We start from the raw sequence: 15762 nt of genomic DNA, 5'->3' as shown, positions 1-15762 counted from the left end.
GGATTTAGTGGGAGAGATAATGAATTCTGTTTTAGACTTATTGAGTTTAATATGTCAATAGGGTGCAGGTGATTTTTGTGGTATGGAGTACAAGAGAAAGGGAGCTTAATACACATAACTTGCATTTTCTCATTACAGAATAGGTAGAGATAGCTAGGCAGCTTAAAGAGAGAAGAAAAGTATAGGGAAGAAAAAGTTTAGTTAGCTAGACAGCTTGAGGGGAGAGGAGAAAACCACTGCAAAAAACCACCACCACCACCAACACAAAAATTTCCCTGAAGCAATGGTAACCCAGCTGCCATTGGAGAACATGACTTTGGAGGGGATTTATTCCTCAACGTGGTGGTGTGATTTCTTTCTGCTGTGTCCTGCAGTGGAGGAGAATGGCAAGGCAGATTGGTGGGTGTGACCCACTGCTGAGGACTAACAGGATTTAAATAGTGGAAGGACCTTGGAGAAAGGTATTCAATAGTCAAGGACAGTTCAGAGTTGAGATGTTATTTAACTTTAGGGTCAAGATTCAGAAGTGGAAAAAGTGAGGCCCAAACACAGGTGATGACCCGATAAGGAGAGGTAATGGAAATATGGACATAATAGTATCTTTATGGTGTACTTCACCAGTTTGTTTGGAAGAAAGTGTTTTGGAGCCCTTACAGAGCTATATACATGCGTCTTTACGGTGGTGATAAGTAATTTATTTGTTTAACACACAATTGCCTACTGTGTGCAAAGCTGTGTGCTAGATACTAAGTGAGAGATAAACCTTAACCTTAACCTAGCAGCTAGGTGGTGCAGTTAATAGAGTAGTGCCCTGGGAATCAGGAAGACTCATCTCCCTTAGCTCAAATCTGGCCTCAGACACTTCCTAGTTGTATGACCTTGGGCAAGTCACTCAACCCTGTTTAGCACAGTTCCTCATCTGAAAAATGAGCTGAAGAAGGAAATGGCAAATCACTCCAGTGTCTTTGCTAAGAAAACCAAAAATGGGACATGAAGAGTCAGACACGACTGAAAAAGGTGACAGAATGACTAAATACTTAACCAACTAGAACATGGGAAGGGGACAAGAAGAAAACAAAGTTAATTATGTTATAATCATGATGTAGTGGATAGAACTCTGTCTGTGGAGTGGGATGAGCTGACTTCAGATCCCAGATCTCCCGCTAACTTTACCCATGTGCCCAGGAAGGTAAATAACCTTACCTCTATGGGCCTCGGTTTCCTTATTTGAAAAATGAGGGGACTCAGCCAAGTGACATTTAATTTCCCTTCCACTCCTAAATCTATGATCCTGTGGTTCTGTCTTACGTGAAAAGTTAGTTAGAAAGCCACAAAATAAAGTGCTCTGTGAGGTCCACAGGCACCTGGGAAGGTTTCCCGTAGGAGATGACTTTTGATCTGGTCTTTATAAAACAAAAGAGAGACAAGGTTTTAATATATCTTCAGATAAAGTTTCATAGACACAAACAATGAGGACTGACATGGTATGGGCAAATTGTAGATGAATGCCTTCTGCTTTATCATGTGAATTTGGACAATATGAACCATTCTTTGTGCAAAATGCAGAAAAAGATTCCAAACAGGAATACACTCCCATAATTTGATTGCACGGTCAAATATCAGCCCTTGAAACTGAATCTACTGAGAATCATTATAAACTTGATGAAGGATGCCAGTTCAGGAAGCAGGCCACCCCAAGAAATAAGTTTGTCTATGGGTTGCTGAGGAGACAAGGGTGTCTCCCCAGTCTCATCAGGGATGTGAAAATATAACTAATGCAAGATAAATAGTGAGCCAATTCATTGTCCCATGTCCAAGTGAATGTGGTCATAGCAGAAGGATGGTGGTCTATGAGAGAGCTTAGTAAAAAGGCCAGAGTAGGAAGAATTGTTACTATGGAACTCAACTTAATAATGGGTATCCAAGACTGCCCCAGGCATCAGGTGCCCTTATCTTAGACATAATGTTTTAGACAGAAATGTCCCCAGAGGAGAGAAGGTCAATTCCCCAAGCTAGCCTAGATTGATGGAAATTTGTCTTAATAAGAGCTAGTTTCTGTTACTATGATTCTATGCTTTCCAAGCAAATTTCCAAGCCTGGAAATGGAAGAGTCAGGAGGCAAATCAAAGTCTTCTGACTCCAAACCCTAATATTACCCTTTCCAATACAAATGGTTTCATGAATTCTAAAATACTGGGAAACTTTGATTGGTGTGTAGAGGCATCAAATCTTTCCTCATGTCCTTCAGATCTACTCGTGGCAAACCAGCCCAAGTCTTTTTTTCTGGACAGAATATTAAGGAGAATAAGGTTATTTCTATGTATCTGCTTAAAAAATTGACTCTATATAAATCCACAGGATTACTCTATGTTTTAAAATATTAAATATTATTAAATCTTTTGAAATATCACAAACGGATTAAAATTGGAGACACTTTAAAAGTACTGCTTTCCCTTTCTCTTCTTTCCTCTTATTTTAACTGAGTTATAGGAGAGAACTTGAAATTGATTGAATAAAGTAGAAAGCATCAAGTTGTAATTTAATCTGCTTCAGAGTTTATTTTTTATCATATATACATTCTCTTTATTATATTATCATAATTTTGGTTCCCAAATTAAGTGCTCTAGCATTGGGAACAGATGTATATGTTACAACTAATGTTCAATGATGGGGGTAATATCCAACATTAGCCTGGGGGGGCTGGTTAATGTTTAATGTACTTGAGGAAAAAAAAGAAAATATATTTCTCACACATACACAAAAATGCTCCTCAGGTTAAGTTTCAGTTGCTAGTTTAATCAGGACAAATATAATCACAAAACTGAAGATGCTTAAAGTAGCATTTTAATGTTTAGTTTTTATGTAGTTTTGTAAAGTGCTTTACAAAAATTTCATTTGATCCTCATAACAACGCTGGGAGGTAGAGTGCTACCATATTCCCCTTTAATAACTGAAGAAACTGAAACAAACAAAGGTTAAGTGACTTGTCCAGGGTCACATGGCTAGTGAGTATATCTGAAGCTAGATTTGATCTCAGGTCTTTCTGACTCCCAGGTCCAGTCCTTTAATCCACTAAACCACCTAATTGAAAATTAGACAGTCTTCTAATGTTGGTCTAATGCCTACTTCTAAACAACATCCTCCTCCTGATTATATAATACTTTATTTAGAAAGTATTTTATAGGGAGGCAGCTAGGTGATGCAGTGAATAGAGTACCAACCTTGGAGTCAGGAGAACCTGAGTTCAAATGCGGCCTCTGACACCTGACACACTTACTAGCTGTTGACTTGGGCAAATCACTTAACCCCAATTGCCCTCCAAAAAGAAAAAAAAGTACTTTATAGTTTCCAAAGCACTATCTTCTACATTATAATATTTGGTCCTTGTAGGGCAGCTAAGTGGTACAGTTGGATAGACCATTGGGCCTGGTGTCAGGATGACCTGAGTTCAAATCAGATTTCAGATACTTACTAGGTGTGTGTCCCTGGACAAGTCACATAACCCTGTTTGCCTTGGTTTCCTCATCTGTAAAATGAGCTGGAGAAGAAATGGCAAACCACTCCAGTATCTTTGCCAAGAGAACCCCAAATGGAGGTTTGGAGGTTTGCTAATCAGCAGAATTGGACATGACTGAACAACAATTTAAGCCTTGTAACAGTCTTGTGAAGGGGAGAGGACTTTTCATCCAGAATTGACTTATTATATAATTGAGGCTTAGAGCCTGTGACATTCCAAAGGTTACATAGTTAGCAAATATGGGGCAGATTAGAACACATCTTAATTGGCTGCTTCTCATGTTATAATAAGCTTTTCATTTATTGTTATTATATCTTTTATTAGATCTAACATGTGTTCATGGAAGCCTTCTAACTTGGCACTTGAGGAAAGCAAGGTACAGTGTGCTATATGTTAATAGCTCTGCTGGTAACCTTTTAAAAGTCAATACTGTTCATTTAAATGAATATATATATATACATACATATATTACGTTTGGCTATGTGGAAGGCATTGCATTGGGTGCAAGAGCCACTTCTTATAGGAGAGGCACTTTCCTTATCTTCCTTCACCCCTCCCATCTATACCTCTTGAAATTAATTTGTGCTACTTTGCATATGTTTTACATTTAATTATATGTATATTGTGTATTTCTAGGAGAATACAAGTTTTTTATAGAGACTATTTAGTGCACAGGATGGAGTGCTACACTTGGAATCAGGAAGACCGAGTCTGAATCCAGCCTCAGACACTTACTAGTTGTGTGACCCTGGACCAGTCATTTATCTTCTCTGTGCCTCAGTTTCCTCACCTGTAAAATGGGGGCTATAATGTCCACCTACCCCTGAGAATTGTTGCAAGGATCAAATAATATGATATTTGTAAAGAACTTTGCAAAACTTAAAATGTTAAACAAATACTATCTCTGGCTATTATTTTCAACACTGTTAGCACAATTTTCTCTATGTCTTGCCCTTCTCTAAGAAGGAAGGAAATAAGCATTTATATAGCATCTACTATGTGCCAGGCACTGTGCTAAGCATATTACAAATGCTATCTCATTTGATCCTCACAACAACACTGGGATGTAAGTAATATTATTATCCTCATTTTACAATTGAGAAAATTGAGGCCAATAATGGTTAAGTGACATGGTCAGGGTCACATAGCTAGTAAGTGTCTAAGGCTAGATCTGAACTCAAATCTTTCTGACTGCAGGTCCAGTGCTCTGTTACCTGAACCATCTAGCTGCCTTTAGTGATGTGGTAGATTGGGTGGCTAAGTGGTGCAATAGAAAGAATGCCAGGCCTAGAGTCAGTGAGCCCTGAGTTTAAATCTAGTCTAAGACACTTACTAGCTGTATGACCCTGGGCAAGTCACTTATCCCTATTTGCCTCAGTGTCCTCATCTGTGTGAAATGAACTAGAGAAGAAAATGGTAAACCACTCTAGTATCTTTTCTAAGAAAACTCTTAATGGGGTAATCAAGAGTCAGACATCACTAATCAACAAAAAAAAAATGAGGGGGCAGCTAGGTGGTACAGTAGATAGAGCACTGGACCCGAAGTCAGGAAGACCCAAGTTCAAATTTGGCCTCAGACACTTACTTGCAATGTGACCCTGGACAAATCACCCTATTTGCCTCAGTTTCCTCATCTTGCAAAGTGAGCTAAAGAAAAACAAATGCCAAACTGCTCCGATATCTTTGCCAAGAAAACCCCAAACGGGGTCGTGAAACATCAGACAGGACTGAAACAACTAAACAACATCAAAAGGTGGTATATTTTCATTCTCCTCTTTGTGACATTCTCCACTAGACTATAATAGAGTTAAACATGGGCAGAGTGACTTTTATAAACTTCGTAATGCTCCCAGTCTCCAAGTCCAGTGTTCTACACACAGTAGATGCTTAATAAATGTTTGTCCAATAAATGAATGAATTTAACTACCAAGCCAAAGGCAAATTCCTTTCTCCCTTGTTTGGGAACACCTATTCCTTAGTGCAAGCAAAAGTCCTTATGTGACAGGACACAGTGGAATCAGTTTTACCCTTTGGAAATGCTACATGGGGATTCCAAAAAAGCATGATGGAATTGTTCAGCATAGAGCTCTACCAAGGTGGTAGATGGCACATAGCTGAGCAGATCTAGTCCACAAAAGTGCTGAAATGTACCCAGGGAAAACAAAGCAGGCAAAAGGTCCTTCCGTGGACATAGATGAAGCACATACGGTTCAGATGCCAGAGAAAACAGTAAGCCCAAGAAAGGCCGATACTGTAGTCAACAGCCCCAGGGGTAGGTATCTTTCAGTGATGGGAGAGGGTGGGCCCAGCACAGCTGGGGGAGGGCGGTGGCTGTGTTCCTTGGAGTATTGTCCTCACGTACAGGCCCATTTAGTTTTCCGGAGGAAGATAGGAGTTTCCCTGCCTATTTTCAAGGCTGATGTAGTCACATTTGGCTGGCAAATGGAGAATACTTCCTTTTCTTTCTGTTTGTGTTTTGGACCACTCCATAGCTCTCTACAATGGTCAGTCTCTTCTTAGTGCTCATAATTATCTTCCATGCTGATAAATAGGAGGTGGCAATAGTAAGAGAAAGAGAGAGAGAGGAGAAGAGAATGCAGAATGGATGATCCACAGAAGAAAAGACCAGGATGCTTTTCTCCAAAGGCTCTCTGTGACTCCTTTTTTTCTTAAAATTTAATTTATTTTATTCTGAACTTAAGAAATAAAACAAGCCTTTCCATAACATAGTAGAATGTTTTTTTTAAAAAGATGATTGCACATAAAATTGGAAACTTATTATGTACAACTTGCTATTGATTTTAAATATATAATTAAGCTATCATGTAGCTTTTTTCTTTTGTTTCCTTTTTCTTCTTCCCTCCCCTATCACCTTAGAGATGGCTTCCATTGGACACAAATGTATGTATGTAAAACCATTCTATATTGCATCTATTTATCAGTTCTTTCTCTGGTTGCAGATAGTCTTCCTTCATACATAATTTATAGTTAATTTGGGTATTTATGAGTCAAATTGACTTAGTTGCTCAAAGTTGTTCTTAAAACAATATTGCTGCTACTGTATACAACATTCTCTTGGTTCTGCTTATTTCACTCTTCATTATTTCATGCAAGTCTTTCCATGTTTTCTAAGATCAAGCTCATTGTTATAGTATTCCATCATGATCATATACCACAACTTGTCCAGTCATTACCCAATTGACAGGCATCCCTGCAATTTCCAGTTCTTTGCTACCACAAAGACAGCTGCTACAAATATTTTGGAACATATAGGTTCTTTTCCTTTTCCCCTAATGCTGGATCAAAGGGTATATAGGCTGTGACTCCTTCTTCATGATGACATGTAGGGCTGTCTTGACTTTTGTAAGAGCAGATGGGCACTTATGTGGCTTGATTTGAGACACACTTTTTTTATCCCTTATGTTTTATTACTTGGAAAGTTGCTTTCAGAGAAAAAAAAGGATGAAACAAAAACTATGCATGTAACAGGTCTAAAAAAAAATATATATATATATATAATATATCACAGTATACATAATCATCTATCATATGAAGAAACATAGGTACATAAAACATACTGCTAATCTAACATCTAATGTAATTATACAAGGTTGTGGTTATACTGGGGGAGGGGGGAGGGAGCTATAGGATCACCATAAATATAAGGGTTGAAACTGAAGTTATTTTGACACTCTCCAAAGGTTGTTCAGAAAAAAAATTCATCTACTTATAGGTTTGGTTTTTTCACAGAATTTACTGGATCCAGTCAAAGTTTGTTTTGAACTGTGTATTTTCAGACTACTTTCCTTCAACTAACTCTTACATCTATCCCACCCTCCACTCCCCAAATCCCTATTTCTATTTAGGAAAAGAAAGGCCATAAGTACTTGCAGTGGATGAGGGGAAGACTATGCTATACAAGTGGTTTATGGAGATTGAATAGATAAATTAATTTCCCTTGCATGAAAAAGACAAAAACCCTTTTGATTTGGAAACTGCCAGTAGAGAGGAAGAAAGGTAAAGATGGGACTAAAAAAGGTAGGGCTGTGAAAAAAATCAGAAATAGTGGAATTGAAAAGGATTTCTGAGATCAACTAGCTTGATTTCACCATTTTATAGATAATACTGAGGTGAAAATGATTTTCTCATGGTCACACAAGGAGTTACACTAGTAACTATCAGTAACTATCTCCAAGTAGTCATGACTCAATCTTTCTTTCCTATTGTCATGAAACTTCCACGATTAGGATCCTAGGTTAGAAAAAAAAAGATGGCAGCATTGTTTGCCTAATAACTCTATGTACTAATGGAATATCCTTTGTTTGATCCTTTATACACTAGCCAATAGGGCAGCGAGGTGGCAGTGAATAGAGCGCTGGGTCTAGAGTTAGAATGACTCATCTTCCCAAGTTCAAATCTGGCCTCAGATACTTACTAGCCTTAAGAGCCTGGACAAGTCACTTAACCCTATTTGCCTCAGTTTCCTCATCTGTAAAATGAGCTGGAGAAGGAAATGGAAAACCACTCCAGTATCTTTGCCAGGAAAACTCTGAAATGGGATCACTACGAGTTGGACACAGCTGAACAACAACAATTAGAATGTAAGCTCCTTGAAAGCAAGGACTATTTTTCTTTCTGCTGGCATTTGTATTCCCACCTATTAGCAGTGCCTGGCACACAGACAAATGCTTGTTGACTTGACTTCCTAGATTGAACACATAGGCCAACGAGGGCAGGCTCTAGTTGACAAAGAGAACCTAGGGCAGGGCCTAAAGAAGGTGGTATCACCATGACTGCTGATCCTACTTATCTCCCACTTTTACTTAGGGTCAACCAGGTAGACAATAGTGGGCTAAACTGACCCACAGCACAATTATGACTTGCCTAAGGTTCATTTGCAATCGTAGTGCTTCTCCTGCTTAGGATGGTCTCCCTCCCCACATATTTCCTACTTATCTTTTAAAGCCCATCTTAAGTCCCTCTTCCTTCATGAATGTTCTTAAGACTACTCCAGCCCTCCAATGATCTCCATATCCATTTAGCATCTATAGCATTTATTATACATATTATTCTGTTTCACTTATCATGTACCATTTTTTATTGCTAATCACTACCTTTTCAAATTTGAAAGGATCCATCATTGCCTATTCTATACTTCCTTGGATACTCAAAAATATTATTATTAGCTTTTATAAATTATTTTTATGATTATTAATTATTAATTTTTTATAAATATAGTGCTTTAAATATAATTTCAAAATATAAATGTTAGCTTTTAAATCTAGGGTCAGGGAGAGTTGGACACAACTAAAACCACTGAAGGACAACAAAAGGCATACAAAGCACTTTGCAAATTTGTTCTCATCTTATCCTCACAATAACCATGGAAGGAAGGTGCCATTGTTATCCTCATTTTAGAGATGAGTAAGAGTAAACTTAGACAAACAGAAGAGGAAAGGAATATGCAATCTGTATGGCACCTACTGTGTGCCAGACAATGTGCTAAGGGCTTTTTTTAAAATTAAAACTGACTTGATCCTCATAACAACCCTATAAGAGAGTAGCTATTATTATCTCCATTTTATACTTTAGGAAACTGAGACAGAGAGAGGTTAAACGACTTGCCCAGGTTCACACAGGTAGTAAATACCTAAGGCTGGATTTGAACTCTTACCTTCCTGATTGTAGGACCAATCCACTGTGCCACATGGCTGCCTTAGCATCTAGCTCAGGATATCACCCTAAGCATCCAGGGCTCACACATTTATATAGCTCTTTAACATCTGAGGAAGATGATGTCTGCAAGTGGTAATGTCTATTTGTGGAACTAGGCACCCCACTCTAAGCAGCTGATTCAGATTATTGAAGGATTTATTTAAGTGCTCGAGGAAGGAGATTGGGGTCGGAGTGGGTCATCCAGGTGGGTGGAGAGTGGCCTGGGTGTGGTGAATGGAAATTCAGGAGAGAATGTGAAGCAGAATAAATGAGTCTGTATATGGCAGAAAGAGAGAAGGGAAATAAAGCAGTGAGTACTTGGAATGTGATGGCTGCTTATCCCCCTTGGTATCCACTATTCTCCCAACTCTCACCTGTGGTTCCAAGAAGCTGTAGGATATTTAGTGGCCATTCCCTGGGGAGAAACCATTTTGTCATACAGGTCAATGGTAACCAACAGGCCTAAAACCTGTTGGTGAATTAGGGGGTGTCTACCCCGAGTATCCCCCAGAGGAATGGGTGGATGAGAACAGTTTGTTCAAATGTCCATGAAGGCAACTGAAGCAGGCACTGTGGGATGTTTAGACTTTAGTCAAATATTAAAGACACCAAGGTCATCCACTGCATCCTGGACCATTACCAGTCATCTTGACTTTTGTCCTGCTATTGGACTTTGATGACTCTAGAAGAGAGAGTGAGACTGACAGCTTTGTGCAACTCTGCCTCTCTTAAATCCAATTCACATGAAAGTCAAGACTATCACCCTGTGATGTTGCGGCTCCTCTTCAAAAATGAAGGATGAACAACAACAAACTCAGAATGTACATAGTAGTCTGGGAACTAACAAGCTCCCTTTCCCACCCACACACATAAACAACATATGTGCCACTGCAGCAACTTGTTACAATAATTAACTCATTTGAAGCCTAGGAGACGATGTAATGGCCCCTAAGGTCTACTTTGGCCCACTCTTCATCTTTATGGAGTTTATTTTAGAAAAGAAATTCTGAGTTGAGTCATACCTATACAGACGTTGGGTTCTCTGACTATACATTAGTTATATATTATATTAGTTAACTTCCAGCCTCTTTGAATGAAGCGAAATTCAGTTTGCTGGAAGTTTTTGAGTAACAAAGAACAAATTTTATTATTGTCTATGGATAGGCATTGGGGAAAGAGCTGACATTTCCTTAGGACATTCCCTAGCCTGAGTCCTGCACTCTGATATGCTTCTGGAGTTGATATTATTTCCCTTCTCTGACATAGATCAATCTTCTTTCTGTTCCTCAAAGTGACTTGAAAATATCATATTTTCTCTAATCTCTGGTATCTAAATCTAGCCCCTCCCCCCAAATCTCTCCAACAATGGGATTGTTCTGACATAGTTTCTTGCTTTTATACAAATTACTTAGGATGTGACCTGGTCTCTCTCTAACACACAATGGCTTTGATTCAAGGAGATTTATAGGCCCTGTTCATGCACAGTTCTAATTATTTGGTTCAATCAAAAAATGTTCTTATCTAGTTAAAGTATTCAAGCTAAAATGGGGTGGTTTCAATCTAACTTTTATCAGAGCAACACATATAAAATCTAAGTCCCTTAAGAGCAGAGATTGTTTTTCTTGTTTTTTTCCCTGTATCTACAGTACAACTCGTAGTACCTTGTACATAATTAGTGCTTAAAAATGCTTTTGTTAGATGGGATTGGAAGCAGAATGGTGATGAGAAACTATTGGATGATTGGGTTTCATATCCCTTATAAAAATAAGGTTCTGTTTGGAATGACAGTGTCAGAGGAATGACACAAAGGTACACAGAATACACAGTGTGAGTGACAGTAGCGTGGCTACAAGTGATAGTTGAATAATGTTTGATGCAAATTTCTCTCAGAAAAAAACTGAGGTAGGTAGTTCAGGTGTTATTACTCCCATTTTACAGATGAGGAAACTGAGGATCAGAGAGATGACACACCTCATCCAAGATAATATATCTAATAAATGGCAAAACCAAGACTTTCATCCAGAACTGTTGACTCTGAATCCATTATTCTCCATCACTGCCTCATATGGTCTCTTGAATGGCTACTCAGTAATACTTAATAAATAATGATTGGCTTATTTTAAGATTATAGTGTGGATTCAGGGTTGTACTGGATATCATAGACCATCAAGCTCATCTGCCATTTTTACAGAAGAGAAACTGAGGTCTAGGGAGGTGTAATGGGAATGTAAATTTTTAAGATCTTCCCTGCCCCTAGGCTAAAGTTCACCTGCAGCCTGGGGTGGGAGGCTTGTTTTTCAGTAGATACTTTTTGATTGGCCAGTGGGTCCAGAAGGTTGTTCCATTCTCTGAGCCAGAAGAAGGCTATATAAACTCAGATTTGAGGCTTTGTTTTGGGGCTCACTTTGAGAAGTGTTCTGTGATTTGATCTGGACTCTGGGAAACCGTTGTTGAGAGCCACCCGGCTTTGAAAAACCCAGATGATGTTGAAAAACCCAGATGTTGATTTGGTATGGATGTAATGGTTGGACAGTTTTGGAAACCTGTCTACTTGATCTGTTTCTGTGTCTTGATAATTCTGTCTGTATATTCTGAAGTTCGGGGTGCTGACCTTTTTCCCCTGAACTAGGTAAATGATACATATTTGACTGATTAAAGTAAGCTTGTTAACCCATTTTGAGTTGCTTTCCTTTAACAAAGCAGATCCAAGAACCTGTGTTGGCAGCCCACCCTGGGGTGCTTGCTGCTACAGGAGGGTATGTGACTTGTCCAGGGTCACATAAGTAAGTATCAAAAGTAGGATTTGAACCCAGGTCCTCTGTCTACAGAAACAGAGTGTTTTTTTTGTACCATGATGGATGCATTTCAGTAAGATTCCTATATCCTTATACAGGACCAATAAGGGCTTTTCTGTCAGGTACCCCTAGAAAAGCAATGAAGGAAGGAAAGATGAAAATGAAATGGAAGGAACCCATAATTCTGGAACTCTTGTCATGTGAGTGGGATTACAGTTTCTCTGGCAAAAACATCCAACTCCTAACATCTCTAACTCATAGAATTTTCTTTTAAGGTTATTTGACACTTAGGCTTTCTAATCTATTTAAATAAAAGGAAAGTCAGTGAGTTAATGAGCATTTTTAAAATGCCTAATATGTCCTTGAAGGGGCAACTGGGTGGCATAGTAGATAAAGCATTGAACCTAGAGTCAGCAAGACCTGAGTTCAAATTTGGCCTCAGATATTTACCAGATGCATGATAGGGGAACAGAGACAGAGAGGAGACACAGAGAGAAGAGAGACAGAGACAGACAGACAGACAGAAGATTTAGGGCAAGGAGGGAGAAACTGGATAAGAGATAGATATGGTATGGATTCCATAGCACAGCAGGACATTGAACAAATAAACAAAGGGTCACCCAACAACTGCTGACAGAATATCAGCTCGTCCTCTGGCCTTCTTCACCCACAGCTCTGCACAACTATGCACAAATACATCAGGGCTATCAGGAATGTCATAATGATACGCCATTGCCCATGATTCTCATTTTAACCACTGTAATAAGCAAAACATACAGAGCACAACGCTGGCCCTGCACACTATAATTTTCTCTGAGCAGAAATACTGCAAAAAGAAAGGAAAGAAAAATAGGGAGAGGGAGGACGACACAATAGTGTGTCCTATTACTAAAAAAAGCATTCCATCCTGCTTTTTCCTTTCATTAAACTTTCCTTAAGTGCTTTTATCGAAAACTAAGCAGCCACAGTGCTGGGATGGGGCCAGGAAATGATTGGAAGTCCAGCAGATTTCTGGGATGATCATTGATGAGTACGTGTCCTTTTCCTGAAATCCAGAGGCTCCGCGCCTCTGTACCAGCCATGCCTGGCTTCCTCACGTTGAAATGATTTTGCATTTGGGGGGAAGTGGGTGGAAATTCCTCTCTGCAAACCTGGGCCATCGCCAGACTCTATTGGAAGATTGCAAAGCAAGAAATGAGAGGTAGTGAATGTTGCAATGAACTCTACTCTGAGGGGTTACAACAGAAGAAGATAAAAATGAAATGATTCCCAGACCAGCAATTGTCCAAAAATAAAACATCATTCCCTGCCCTTATGTATTCAGTCTTTTCCTTCGATGCCTCTTTATAAGATTTAGAGCTTGCAGAGACTTTAAAGATATTCTGGTTTGTGTCCCTTGTTTTAAAACTGAGAAGATTGAGGCCCAGAGAAGAGACTGTGTTTGATGAAGATCATTGTGTTGTTGTTCAGTCATTGAACACTCTTTGTGACCCCATTTGGGATTTTCCTTGCAAAGGTACTGGGATGGTTTGCCATTTCCTTCTCCAGCTCATTTTTCAGAAGAGAAACCTGAGGCAAACAGCGTGAAGTGACTTGCCCAGGGTCACTCAGTAAGTGTCTGAGGCTAGATCTGAACTCAGGAATTTCTGACTCCAGGCCTGGAACTTTATCCACTGTGCCATCCAGCTGCTCTGCAGATAACAAGAACCAAATAGTAGAATCAGCTTTCCAGTATAGCTCCAAATCCCTTGCCAATCATCTGTCTCAGTATATTGCTAGCAAGAAATGCATATATGTCTTTTCTTTTCTTTTCTCTTTTCTTTCCTCTTTTCTTTTCTTTTCTTTTCTCTTCTTTTCTTTGCCTTAAAGCTGGAGCTATTTCAGAAGCCAATTAGTCCAAGAATTTCATCTTACAGATGCTTGCCCTGAGGTGGGAAGCAACTTGCCCAGGGCCACACAGCTACTTAATAGCAGAATCAGGGCCTCTCAACCCCAGTGAAGCCCTGGTTTTCCTGCATCACTTTACGTCTCATAAATTTATTCACTTAGGCCAAGGACTATTCAGAAGCAGGCTGGCAAGTGGCCCCACAGCATCCTAGGAAACCATGTCTGCTGTTCTCTTTCTTGCCAAGCCCTTTTTGGCATGTCACAGTAGACTAGAACCCAGGTCTTCAATTCTTTCCATTCCTGTGATGTCAAACTCAAATTGAAATTGATGCCTCCTGGCCTCATAATGACTTAGAAACCACAAATAAATATTATCTATAGTGTATTCTATTTTTAGGGGCTGCGTAGTGGATAGAGCAGTGGGCTTAGAATCAGAAAGACTCATCTTCATGAGTTCAAATCTGGCCTCAGACACTTACAAACTGGGTGACCCAGGACAAGTCACTTAATCCTGTTTGTCTCAGTTTCCTTATCTGTAAAATGAGCTGGAGGAGGAGGAAATGACAAATCATTCTGGTATCTTGGCCAGGAAAACCCCAAATGGGGTCATGAAGAGTCGAACATGACTGAAAAACAACAACAATATTATATAAAGCAGGTTAGAGCTGAAAAAAGCAGGAAATTTGCATATGTCTAAAGAAACAGAACTATATAAAGTATCAAAGAATGTAAGATATTGCCTACGTCATAGATGAGAATTTTGACACTTGAAAGGAAGAAGGGGAAAAAAAAACTTTGGTTTAATAAAAATATCTAAAATATATGTTTAAAGAAATAGTTTTTAGATGAGATTTTAGTAGTTAGGAACAAAAAAACGAACTGTGGCACAATATATGGGCTTAAGTCACCTGGTAAAAGATGTAGGATGATGCTTTTTTTGCATGGAGACAGTTTGATAATGAAAAGGAGATAGAGAAAAAATAAGGACACAAAATGATTCCTGATTGGGAAAGATTTCAACTATACTGGACCAGAATTTCAGTTCTAGACACCCCCTAGAGAGGTGAAGCTTCTGAGAAGGCTATACTTGAAGGAAGCATCCTCTTCCTCGGTAATTAGCCCCCAACTCAAGTTCTTCATGAGGTAGCCCAAATCTTTCTGGAAACATCTGTCTCTAAGGACTGCTGTGTGGTGACCTCAGGAAAAGAAACACAACGAAGAAGAGGCACACATTGTCACTGCCATATGTATAATCAACTTAGTTGCTGCTGGGGAGGAAGGAAAGGGGAAATACCCTTCCAGCTAGGCAGCTATATGATGGAGTGCTGGGCCTGGATTCAGGAAGACCTGAGTTCAAATCCAGCTTCACCCACTCTCTCTACATCAGTCTGACTCAGATTCCTCAACTATAAAATGAGGATAATAATAGCACTTACCTCCCAGGGTTGTTGTGAGGATAGAATAAGATATTGGTAAAGCACTTAGCACAATGCCTGGCACATAGAAGATATTATATAAATACAAGCTATCATCATCATCATCACCAGTAGTAATAATAGGAGGAGGATGAGTAATAATGATAGTAGGAGTAATAGTAGTAGTAGTACAAGTAGTGGTAAGTTGTTTAACATAATGCCTGGCAAATAGTAGGTGCTTAATATATGCTTTTTTTCTTCTTAGCTTACCAAGTAGGAGCCTCATGCATGACCATGTCCTTTAGCAAGGAATCAAAGGAGTAGTATCTCTTCCCATGAGAGATAAATAACCCATGCTTTGTTTCACGATAGGTTCTCTAATCCAATCCCTACTACATACAGACGAAGAAACTCAATATGTACTTATTGATTT

The sequence above is a fragment of the Petaurus breviceps genome, unplaced genomic scaffold (genome assembly GCF_028583685.1).
Source record: "Petaurus breviceps papuanus isolate PSGF00001 unplaced genomic scaffold, PetGlider_PUasm1.0 90701, whole genome shotgun sequence".
Classification (NCBI taxonomy): Eukaryota; Metazoa; Chordata; class Mammalia; order Diprotodontia; family Petauridae; genus Petaurus; species Petaurus breviceps.
The sequence above is the reverse complement of the archived record's forward strand: the minus strand, read 5'-3'. Positions refer to the sequence as shown.